This window comes from Fukomys damarensis, unplaced genomic scaffold, assembly GCF_012274545.1.
Source record: "Fukomys damarensis isolate Sample0158 unplaced genomic scaffold, DMR_v1.0_HiC HiC_scaffold_29, whole genome shotgun sequence".
Lineage (NCBI taxonomy): Eukaryota > Metazoa > Chordata > Mammalia > Rodentia > Bathyergidae > Fukomys > Fukomys damarensis.
Window position 1 is genome coordinate 30,422,370 of NW_022900941.1, and position 12,118 is coordinate 30,434,487.

General features: G+C 40.5%; 1 protein-coding gene across 6 annotated transcripts in view; it reads left to right on the forward strand.

Annotated features, from left to right (window-relative positions):
- Nucleotides 1-12,118, forward strand: part of Lypd6b (LY6/PLAUR domain containing 6B) — a 174,364-nt gene that overhangs the window by 117,849 nt on the left and 44,397 nt on the right. The window lies entirely within an intron of this gene.

The following is a 12,118-nucleotide window of genomic DNA, read 5'->3' on the forward strand; positions in this document are numbered from 1 at the left end:
TTTCATTTTTTTTTTTTTTTTTTTTTTTTTTTTGGTACCAGGGATTGAACTCTGCTCCTTGCGCTTGCAAGGCAGGCCACCGAACCGCTGAGCTAAATCCCCGGCCCTGGATTACATTTCTTTGTATTTAACAATAGGGTGGGGAAGAGACTACCACTCTAAGGCTCAAGGGAAGTCACTAGCCCTAGCCCTATCTACAATCTTCTCTCTCTCTCAAATCCTACTTAGTGTGTCTCTGGATGACACACTAATGATGTTCTCTTCCTGTTATATCTACTCAGTTACCATGAGTGAGAGCTACCTTGTTGCTGGAGAGGTTTTCTACACTATTTTCCTACCTCAGAACTTGTATGTTCATCCTTATATTCACTTGAGCTAGAATCTGACTGGAAGGTCAACTGGACATACACAGCCCACCAGAGATGAAAGAATATGGGTGGGGTGGGGACCAGGGGGAGACACACTGTTGTCTTCCCCATCCTCCCATCATCTCTCACTCTCCATCCAGGGACTTCTAAAAGGACAGCTTTCCTGATAGTTGAATACCAAACACTTGGGATATTTACCTCATACCTTCAGCTAATTTGGAAGAGTTTAGTCTTCATCTGCATTAAATATTTGTTCCTTATGGATGATCACTTCCTTTTCTGCTTTTTCAAACCCACTGGAAGAGTGTGTACCCTAGTATAGAAATTGAAGCCTGACAGGCAGGTCTCTACAACAGAGATTAGGCTGTTCTCATTTTCAACTAGTGCTTTACAGTTGGCTGTTGCAGCTGTATAACCCAGACTGCCTTAGACAGAATGACTCAGGACAGACCACAGGTAGGAGGTGCCTTCTCTTTCAGAGCCTTTGGGGCTGTTCTTTCCCCACCATAAACTTAATTGTTTCCTGTGATATATCTGGGAAATAGACCTGAGCGCCCTTAGCTACCTTCTCTTTGGTCACCCAGGACCATCAAAGCTTATGGCTTTGCTTTTCCTTGGGTTTGGTTGATTAGCATGTGCTTGTGTTTGGCTTGTGCTAACATTGGCTATTCTGGGGGACTAGTTTTCTGTTTAGCAATGTGAACTATGTAAAGAAAGGCGCCTGGGGGAAGGATGTGAGTGCGCATATGTGCATAGGCTGGGGTAGGCGAGATAAACTGGGCCTTCTGGGACAGCAGGCACCAGGCAAGCAGGACTTAGTGGGTTTAGAACATTGTGTTTCACCACAGCATCTGCACATGAGTGAGAAAATCCTTGTGTCTCCTGAATGGAAGGGATCACTCACCTTGTCTCCAGAGAGGCTACTGCAGACGTAGTATTTCCTTGATTTCTCTGCAGTGTGACTCACTTTGGGATTTCTGTATTTAATTATTCTCCTTTTTTGTTGGTTTTATGACCAGTACTGTAGGAAGACAATACTTGAAAGTTTGTGGAAGGCCCTCCTTTTTTTCCTTACAATGAAGATGATTGCTTAATAATAGAAAGGGAGAGAAATAAATTTTTCTCAAGGCTGGCTCTTGGCAAGGAAGATGAAGCTGGGGAAGGGCTTGAGTGTTTAGAATGTGGACATAGACGTCTGCACATCATCTGTCCATCAGGGTCCACCCCACAGACTCAGCCACTTCAGCCACGTTCTTATCCTCCTCAGTGGCTCTTTCATTAGTAGCTCTTATCAACAATCCTACCAAAGCACAGCATTCCAAAATTGACTTTAAGCTGCTCTTGACATTTTACCCTCAGAACGCCTTCTAGAATAGAGATGAAAACTTCCTCTGTATCTACCCACAGCAAGCCTGAGCATGATTTGCTGTTTGCATTGTGATTGCTCTCCATGTCTAACTTTGGAACATTGAGTTCTGTTTAGTTATTAGCTCTGCCTCTCCTGTGCCTCTTTCTCCAAATGTGGTTCCTCGCCAGTATAAAAGGGGTGAAGGTTGTTATCCTGGTAGAAATCTGTGCAACTGCCTGGTGCAGCACCACCAGACAAATGAAGAATGAATATATTTCAGTGGTAAGGTGACCTCCAGCCCAAATCCCCGGGCCTCACTGCTTTTTTGTACTAAACTTCAGGTATGCTTTGAACAGGTGTGTAGTTTTTTTTCTTACTTTGCTTTGGAGTCTTAGCAATATACCCCAATGGATTATTGCCAAAATCACAAATGGTGTGAACCGGTTTAGGTATTATTCAACACAACTCTAATGTGAGCCAATTATGTAGACCAGGAATGGTGAACCTTTTGGAGACCGAGAGCCCAAAGTGCAACCCAAAACTCACTTATTTATCACAAGGTGCCAACACTGCAATTAAACTTGAATGCTGCGGTTTTAGATTAGAAAAACAAATGTCATCTAATGCTTGATTGCTGGGAAGACTTGGCTTGCACGCCAACAGAGAGGGCTCTGCATGCCTGCTGTGACACTGTGCTGCAGGTTTGCCATCATTGATGAAGACAGGTCCTTGCTGTCTACTAAATCAGTGTATTTTCAGGAGCAGTTTATCTATAAACAATATTCTAACATATCTCTAGCCAGAGGTTAATTTCTAATTCTATGAATAATTTCTAATAAGAAGTTAGAATAATGCCACACAGAAAATAGTGGGGAAATGCTTATAAATTAGGAAGCAGGCCTTTGACTTACCGTTGAGTTTGGTTATGACTCTGAAAGAGATAAGGTTTACATTACTAAGTTTTTAAACTGAACTGCATATTTAAGGGTTTTATTTCCCTCGGTCAGCATGTTTGTTTATCCTACTTCAGTCAGACACCATCTTATAGAAAGGATTCTTGAAATAACTAAAACAGTGACCCAGAACAGCATTCCTACAGGATTTCTCTCCAGAAAGTTACAAACATCTTCCCTGCCATTCCCACTCTCAGTCTGTCTCTGTCTGAACGGGTAGCTCTGTGGATAGCTTTTCTTCAACTGGGAGCTGAAAATCAGTCTTGAATACGGGGTTTTAAGATGTTAGGAAGGAAAGTGACATTGATGTATTTGTTCTGTTCTTGGCTGGCCTGAGAAACCTGCCCAGTCAGTCAGTGAACAAGTGCTCTTATCCTAACTAGCAACTTCAAGAGAACATTACTCATCCCATCATTACCGTCTCCTGAGTCATCCGGGCCAGCACATATTCATCTTCACTGAATAAGTCTGCAGGCAACAGGAGTTTGGGGCCAAAGTTCCTGTAATAATATGAGCTACACGAATGTGCCCCAGTTGCAGAGCCAGGGGCTGCTGTGGGGAGATATTCCAAGGCCTCCAACTTGAGGAATGATATCAGCTAGTATCATCACAGATGGCTATTGTAATGACCCGTGAACAAAGTCTGACGAGGGACCAGACTCTGGCCTATGTGCTGTTGACCTCAAGGACAGGCACACAGCCATTAACGGATGGTGATTTGGGGGTACACCTGGCTTGTGCTTTCTTAGTATGCTGCACATTGAGCACTGAGCAGTCAGTAGGGATCATGGTAAAGCTCCCCTAAAGCTCTGTGCCTGTGACAGAGAGGGCCTTCACGTTTGACATGTGTCTTCGAAGCGGAGTGCTAGTGAGAGGCAACTGGAATCATTTCCATCTTATAAATACCACCTGTCTCCTGTCATGTCAGTGGTCTTTGTACTATCCTTAGGTCCTTCTTTTCCTATGATTTGTGTAACAAATAGGACACTCAGTTGTCCCAGATCAATTTTAGATCTCTGGATAGTCAATATTGATTGGCATGTGTGTTCAGTTCATTTCAGAGTTCAGTTAATTTTGAAATTCTTAATATTTATATTACAGATTAGGGAAAATCAGGTTTGAGAAGGAGATGTATTTTGAGAAAGAGTTGAACCATGCTGTGTTTGCAGGCTAGCTTGACATGTAGAAAATAAAAGGGAAATATTCAAAGCAGAATGCTGGATCAAGTTTGTGGGATAGTAGAAAATCCTACCTCTTCTGCAAATTCTTAGCTAATCCTTCCTGGGTTTAAATAAAATCAACAGTCACTATTATAACAACTACTCTGTCACCCTTCTCTATCTCCAGGTACTTGAAGTACATCATTAAACAGATTAATCCAAGGCCCTTTTGACTGTAGACTGAGCTTTGGGGGACAGGAATCTTGTTTTCTTCATCTTCAATTCCTAGGATTAAGAAAAGTAACCGTTGTATTAAGCAGGTGAAATAATTAGTAGCTGTGGTAATAAAACAAATGGTGGCCCAGAGGTGTGGGCAGTTTGACGGCCCATCCCAAGGCGTCAGAGTTAGATGGAAACCTGGTTCCGGTCAGGCAGCTGCCCTGAGATTCTTGCATGGAAGGCAGTAATGTGTGCCCTGGGGCAGGTTGACTTTTACTGCTGACCATGATTCCTGTGTTGAAATAGGAAGGCTCAGCCCAGACAAATGCTAAGGAAACAAAACCAACTCTTTTATTACTCTCTACAACATTTATAGCCACATCCTATTCGATGCCCTTATCCTTGAGGCATTCTGACAGTCATTTTAATGATTTATTTTCTTTTTCACAACCAAGGAACAAATAAAATATTTTACCACCTTTTGGGCAGACTTGATGTCTTTCTCTTCATTTCATCACTTTCTGAGTCTATAAAATTTTCCTTACCTTTCAGTTTTTATAACTCACAGGTAGGAATTCTGTCTCATTCCTTATGTGGGTGCTTTTTTTTTAAAGGCTAATATTTGGTTTTTCTCTTTGGTACTATATCACCAGCCAAGTTTTGCTTTTGTTGTTTTGTGTGTAGGGAGGTAAGAAGGGTGGGCTGGGAATATGGGAAAAAATTAAAAGGAAGCAAGAAAGGCCACATGTTTGCAATGACACATAGATGGCAGGAAAATGTTTTGAATAAGAAAAATGTTTTTTCAATGCTATTCTTCACTTCTTAGAGATATAAGTAAAGTATTTTCTTAGTTTTGAAGCTATTGGTGCTGAAGAAATAACTGGTTTAAGCAGAAAACACTACTGGAATTTGCTTTTGGTTTCTTTTGGGGGGGTCTACAACAAAAGATAGTGATCTGTGTGAGAGACTGTGTTATAATTGCTCCTTTCTATTCTGAATCATAATGCTTTCAACCTAAGCTCCCTGTTTTATGGCTCCTAGCCTCATTATTTTAACCTTTTGTGATTTTTCTCATTCCTGCTTCATTTTCCATATGTCTTTTTTTACCTGCAGGATCCTCCCTCAGACCAATCATCAGGAGCCACAAAAACTACTGGACCACATTTGTGGATCTGTAAGGGCAGATCTTTTCCAATAGGCAGTTTCAAGGCTGAGTTTAGAGAGCGTGGAATTGTGTCTAGTTTAGTGGTACAATCTGGATATCTGGTTCTTCCTAATTAGATGTGGATGAACATTGCAAAGGTAATCAGACTCAGAGTGATGGCGTGGGATTCCCAGTTAGCTGGTAAGACATCATTTACAGGTGTGTTTGTGAGCTGGTGTATGGCCCTTCCCAAAGTGAATATCATCCAGTCTACTCTGGGCCAGAACAGAACCAGAAAGGATAGGAGAGCTGGGTTCTCTCTTTCTCTCTTTGACCGAGGTGTCTTCTTAGGCCTTCATGCTTGGGCTGAGCTTTATAACATTGTCTCACGGACTCTCAGGTCTTTGAACTACACAACTAGTTTCCTGTGTCTCAAGTTTGTAGATGATAATGATAAATCATGGGACTTTTTGGCTTCCATAACTACATGAGCCACATCTTATAACAAATCTCTCTCTCTCTCTCTCACTCACACACACACACACAAACACACACACACACACACACACACACACACATTTGTTTTTCTAGAGAACCCTGACTAATACACATGTGAAGAATAATTTTGCTTGATCTAGATGTTGTAATCGAAAGATGAGTCTCATTTGTACATTAGTTTCTTTAGCAACCCTATCACTATATTAAAAATGGTGTTTTAAAATTACTTATAAGACTCATATAAACTATCTTACAAGATCTTAGTCATTCTGTGCCTGTGTGTTTATTATTTGAGCAAAAAATAAACATTTTTTAAGCTTTAGACTTTACCTGGTATTGACTTCAGCTTGACGCTTTTATCATTTTTTTTTAGATCTTATTTTGTTAGGAAATATAGTAACTCCCTTTCCCAGCTTTTTGTCATCTTTATATTTTATAAGAAATCTTCTTATCTTTATTCAAATAGTTGATAAAAATACTAAACAATGAATAAAGACAAAGTTTTACAACATACTGTTAGAACATTTAATATTGAGGCTTTGAGGCTTGCCTGTTAGAAACATTATTTGGCAGTTCATAATTTGCCATCATTTCCCAAGGATAAAAATTTTGTGTATTGCTTTTACTAAAATCCAGGTCGTATATGGAATGCCACTGATTTAATAGCCCAGAGCCATGTTACAATGGAAAGATGATTTATTACCTTAGTTATCCCATCCTATACTTACTTAATCTTTCTTTTCTACTTGTTCACAAACCAACTGCTTATTAGTTTTCATTTATTAATTCAAAAAGATGTTAATTTGTGAATCTTCAGTGTCTACTTTAGAACTTAACACAGGACACCTGATTCTTGCTTTCAGAAAATTTATAGTTAAGAGAAGGGAAAAGATATATAATTATAATACTCTTGATAATATATACAAATGTGTGTTCGTGTTGCTTGTATAATAAAGACTGAGTTTTACAAACATAATATTGTAAGTACAACACTTACAAAATATCTGGTCTGGACAACTGCCTGTGTGAGCTCAGGGACAAGAGAAATGATATTGGATCTGGGCCTTACAAAAATAAGGAGTTGACCATTTGTTTGGTTTGGTTTGGTTTGGTACCAAGGATGGAACTCGGGACCTTGTGTTTGTGAGGCAGGCAGTGGAACCACTGAGTTAAATCCCCAGCACAACCATTTGTTTTTGAAAAGGTGGAAAGGCATTCAAAGAAAGGAATAAAATCTCCATTGGTCAGCTGCCTGGATTCTAGCCCTGGCATGCTGGGCAGTGCAGCCCTGTAACCCCCAGACCCTTGGTGTGCATTTCAGGATGCTACCTCTGACTTTCTTGCTCTTCCCTCAACTGTTTGACTCTCAGCCTTCCAAACTATGCCTGATCTTTTCATTTAGCGAGGAGTCAGACTAAGCAGGGCTCTATAGGCGGTTCACAGGATCTGTCTGGTGGCCTCCTACATCCTGGTATGACAACCACCTGGTGGGTTTTATAGAGAGAATTGGGGTAATGACTCTCAAAGAACTAACTCACAAGCAGCCATAGAGAATGTATATCTGAAAAACTTTAAAAATTGGAATAGCACTTATGCTTTAAATCAGCAAGAACTCTACTTGAAAGATAACCTTCCTCCAAGCACACACCAGCCCAGTGCCCCACATCATCTAACCATCCTTCGAAATGTCTCATCTGCTTTTATTCTTAGTTGAATTATATGTGAAGATTTCAGGTGGATCAGTTCAGCTGCCTTTGCAGTTTGTACAGCATAAAACCAGTGTTTCAGTTATTACAACTGGAGAGCTGAGGAGCTGAATGTACAGCCTGCTGTTGCGGATTGTAGGTGGAATGGGCAGGATTGGTGTTTGGAGAAGTGACCTCCAAAGCACGAGCTGAGTAAATTTGATCAACATCACACAGAGAGAATAAACCGGGAACATCCCATTGTCATTTTTCTTCCAATGCATTTCCGAATACATGGGGAAATACTTCTGTTTTTTTCATTGTTGGCTGTCTCTGTTTCTACCAAATACATAGCCAGTTGGTATTAACTCATGAAGCTGACTAGGATTCTGTTTTTACTGTCTGGCAGTAAAGAAAGATGTTCATTATATTTGGTTACCTTGGCTCATCTTCCATCTGGCCATTTCCTCCTGTCTCTTTTTCCCCATTCACTTTGTTTCTTTGGAGCCAGGAATGTTGCTTTTTTTTTAACAAAATGGATGTAAATTACTTGGAGTAGTGAAACAATTCACACCTTGCTTTTTGGCTTAGAGGGCAGATATTTTGGGAGTCAACAGCAGGGTACTTTGCTATGGTATCTGCAAGGGATGGGCAGGTATGGCTCATGCTCTGTGAGCAAATCTCATGCCTGCCAGGCACCTCATTATACATTCCCTGCAATAAGCAGCTCCAGCAGGTGGCTGTGCAGAGCCTTTCATAGCACTGATGGTGGCTCAGTTAAATCTGCCACTTGAATAACAAGAAACCTCGGACTGTGTCATCTTCGTATACAGCCTAGAATTGTTTCCCCACTGCTAGAGTTGCTTTTCTTACACTTTGAAAGTGAAAAAAACTAAAAGGGAACTAACATTTATTGAGCACTTATTATAGGACAGGCACTGTGAAACACATTTTTATTCACTGGATTCTCATTGTTTCTTTTCATTTACTTCTAACTAAATCTCTGAAATTTAACCATTGTTGTCCTGATCTATAGATAGATAAGGAAACCGAGACTAAGAAGTTGAGCATTTGCTGAGCGTAAGCAGTTACTAACAGTTCCTAAGTGATAATCAGATCCTAGATTCAGGATCTGAGCAAGGTGTTCCAATTAAATCCAGGATGCTTAAGGGTTCTTCTTGTCTTCCATTACGCTGGAGATTTAGTACTAAGGCTGAAAAGCAGTTATGCTTCAGCACAGCCTTCTAATTGCATCATACAACGGTTCATTGTTCTTTCTTCTATTGCCATCCAGTAATGTCAAAGCTTTAATTTTTATTTTTTGGTCTTTTGAAAATCTAAGATATTATAAAGACAACAACTTGTCCCCACTGTGATTTCTAGGTCAGAGCAGAATTAACTGAGAACAAATTTTCTGTCACTTTACTCCTCCCTCTCTCTTCATGAGACTGAATATCTACTTAAATGTCCATCCGCTCAGTCCTAAGAAACAAAAAAAGTGACCGAGGCTCTGCAGTGTAGCCCCTTTTACAAAGCAAGTAGGGCCACGTTCAAGATCTTGCTTCTCCAGTAATTCCGTACATTGGCAGCTAACTCACCTTGCTTTGGAATTTTTAGTTTTTATTAAATTTAAGAAATGCCTTTAATACCTTTTATACTATCCTAACTCATTGTCAGTGTGATCTTCTAAGCCTGATGACTGTTTTTTTTCTTTTATTGAGTTTATTGGTACATTTTAGGTACACAGTACAGTTACATTCATCTTTGGGATCCTGTACCTCTATATAATAGGTGGTCTTGGTTCTCCTTTTTTCCCCTTGTCCCTGCCCTCCTTTCACTCCCTCCTCCCCTTCCCATTTACAAACACTTTATTTCCATTATTTCATTTTCTCATATTTTTTTTCTTTTTCCTTTTTACCTTTCCCCTATTCTTCCCACCTTCTCTTCACTTTTAGCCCTTTTCTTCCCATTTCACAAAGTCAGTTATCTCATTAGGATCTTATGTACTGTTACAGCTTATTCACATCAGAGAAACTATTCGGTATTTATATGTGTGACTTATTTATTTCACTTAGGAGTATATCCTCAATATGTATCCATTTTCCTATGAATGAGTCTAATTTCTCATTCTTTATGGCTGTGTAGTATTCCACTTTATAGAAAAACCACATCTTCTTTATCCAATCTCCAACTGATGGGCAAATGGGCTGTTTCCAAGTTTTAGCTATTACATCACTGGTCATTTGAGAGATGCAGATGAAAACAACACTGAGATTCCACCTCACCCCACAAAGAAATCAACCAATAACAAATGTTGGCGGGGTTGTGGGGAGAAAGGAACCCTTCTCCATTGTTGGTGGGAGTGCAGACTGGTGTAACCACTATGGAAATCGATATGGAGATACCTCAAAGAGCTGGGACTAGAGGTTCTATTTGACTCAGTCATCCCTCTGCTGGGTATCTTTCCAAAAGAACTAAAAGAATCATATCAGAATGATATATGCACACCCATGTTTATAGCAGCCTGATGACTGTTTTATGAGCTCCTGGAAACCTGTTGGTGGTATATATTCTTTTCTTTCTCAACCATGATGCGTCCCTATACTTATTCCAGCCAGTAGGTCTTGTCAATAAACCCATCAAAGGCAAGGCCATGCTGCATGAAGCGTACTTTCTGCTTTCCCCAGTGGGATGAAAGGCAGATCTTGAGAATTAAGCGTATCAGTTTTGTTCTTGTCTACTATAGTGGTCAGATGGTTTTGTATTGTTTCCTCACTAGCTAGTTAGTGGCTTTTCAAGTTTGGAAGTAAGGAAAGTTCTGGCTGTGCATGAGATGTGAGTCTCTGACCATGCAGGTAGGAGACAAGTGCAGGCTGGGAGGCCTGTCCTTCCAGCCATTCAGGAAGAATCAGAAAGGGGTACCAGCCTGGGGATCTAGGACTTCATATCCTCATAGCATAATTATGAATCGCTGGTGGAAATTAGAAAGTTCTGGAGTTAAGCAGTTGACTTTTAGAAGCAACACAAAATATTTTCCCTCTCAAACCAAGTCTGTTCATCTCAATAACTCTTAGCAGCTAGCTGGCAGTGCCGATAACTGTTACAAAATCTGGATGTTTCATGTTGGTGAATTACGAAGTATAGAGAGCTGTGTGATTTATTAGAGAGATTTTATATTTCTAACAGGGGCGATTAAAAAGACAGGCTGTATTGCTCAGATCAGCATATGTGCCACTGATGTAATTTTTTCCCCAGATTTCTAACTGGTATGTATTTTTCTCAGCAGTCTAGGTCAGTATCCAAGAGGTCATTTTGATTTGTTATTTTTTAAACTAAGCATTCTGAATATCTAGGAGTTCATCATTTTACAGAAAGCTGCTAATTCATAACTTAAAGTCTCTGGCCACTAATGTCGTTACAAGCAAAGCTACAGTCCCCTCCACATCTTCCTTTCCAAAGGGTGATCCTGCCATTCCTCTAGGGAGAAGCTTACCTGGCACTGTTGGTTTGTATGCTATCTGTATTTTCTCTAGTTTTTCTAAATTATGAAGCATTATTTGTTTAGCTATTCTTTTAGTTAGATTAGACAATTTGCAAAATCCAGTAGGAACTCTTTCAACCAAAGTCAAAGCAAATAGCTACATCTTCAGTGGGACCTTTCTACAAAACCCTATCATTTTATTTATTATTCTTGCCAATGAGAAGGGGAAAGAAAATGCCAGGTTTGGAGAGTCTGTTTCTCTGAAGCTGGCAAGAAGGTGGGTTCTGGTTTGCCTAACTTTTCTCCAGAAGGTTTAATCAGTATTTTCTGTCAAAGAAGAGAAATGCTCTGGCTTCCACAGACACTGTGTCTGTTTTGATGAACAGTTAAGGTGATGGTAGGCTCTGTGTGCAAAAGTGAGGGAAACACATTTTTATGACTGGAATACAAAAAGACAGATTTACTAGGGGCTGTGCTGTGTTTTCTTCCTAAACTTCCTGAATCAGAGGGGCAGTGCGGGAGCTGGTACAACGTTATATGCTGTTACACAAGTAAAGCCAGCCAGATTTAATGATTCCCTGCTTCTGGGTCATAATTCTTTGGTAACTGAGCATTCCACGCCGGCTCACTTATTGTCTCACCCCGACATCCCTACACAGCCCTGTTGTTAAGGTAGTTTTCGTGATGCTGTTTTGTGGTTTTATTTTAGCTTTAGTGTTAGTGTCCAAAGGAGATTAAGTTGGGGTGGGGGGCAGGCAAATGTTGAAACATAAATAGTTCAAGAAGGTGTTAAGCAGACCCTTTCTTACTCAAGCATGCTAGACAGGAGGAGGCAGGCAGGAGGCTTAGCTCTAGGATGGGCTCTTGGTTAGACCGCTTCATGTGCTCTGAGGCCTGCCTGCTAAGTGTGTGCAGGAGCAGTTTCCCCATTCTTGGGCCAGGCCACTGTGCTGGCCTAGCAGGGTAACTGGGGACTGACTGTACCTTAGGCATAGTACGGGGCCTACAGGAAGTCTTGGTCCTGGGACTTCAAGTTCATGACGTGATTATTGCTTTCAGAGCTCTCAGCTGACCAGTTTACTGTATCTGCAAAGACACCTCAACTTGCCTCATTTACCTGGGACTAGGCCCTGAATTTCTCTGGTCCTGCTTTTTCATCTGTTTAAGCTTACTGATCTAGTGGTCAATAGCTTTTCAGGTGTATTAATATACTCCGGAGCCCCTTACCCAAGAAAAATATACCAGAAAGAAGAAATTTTCAT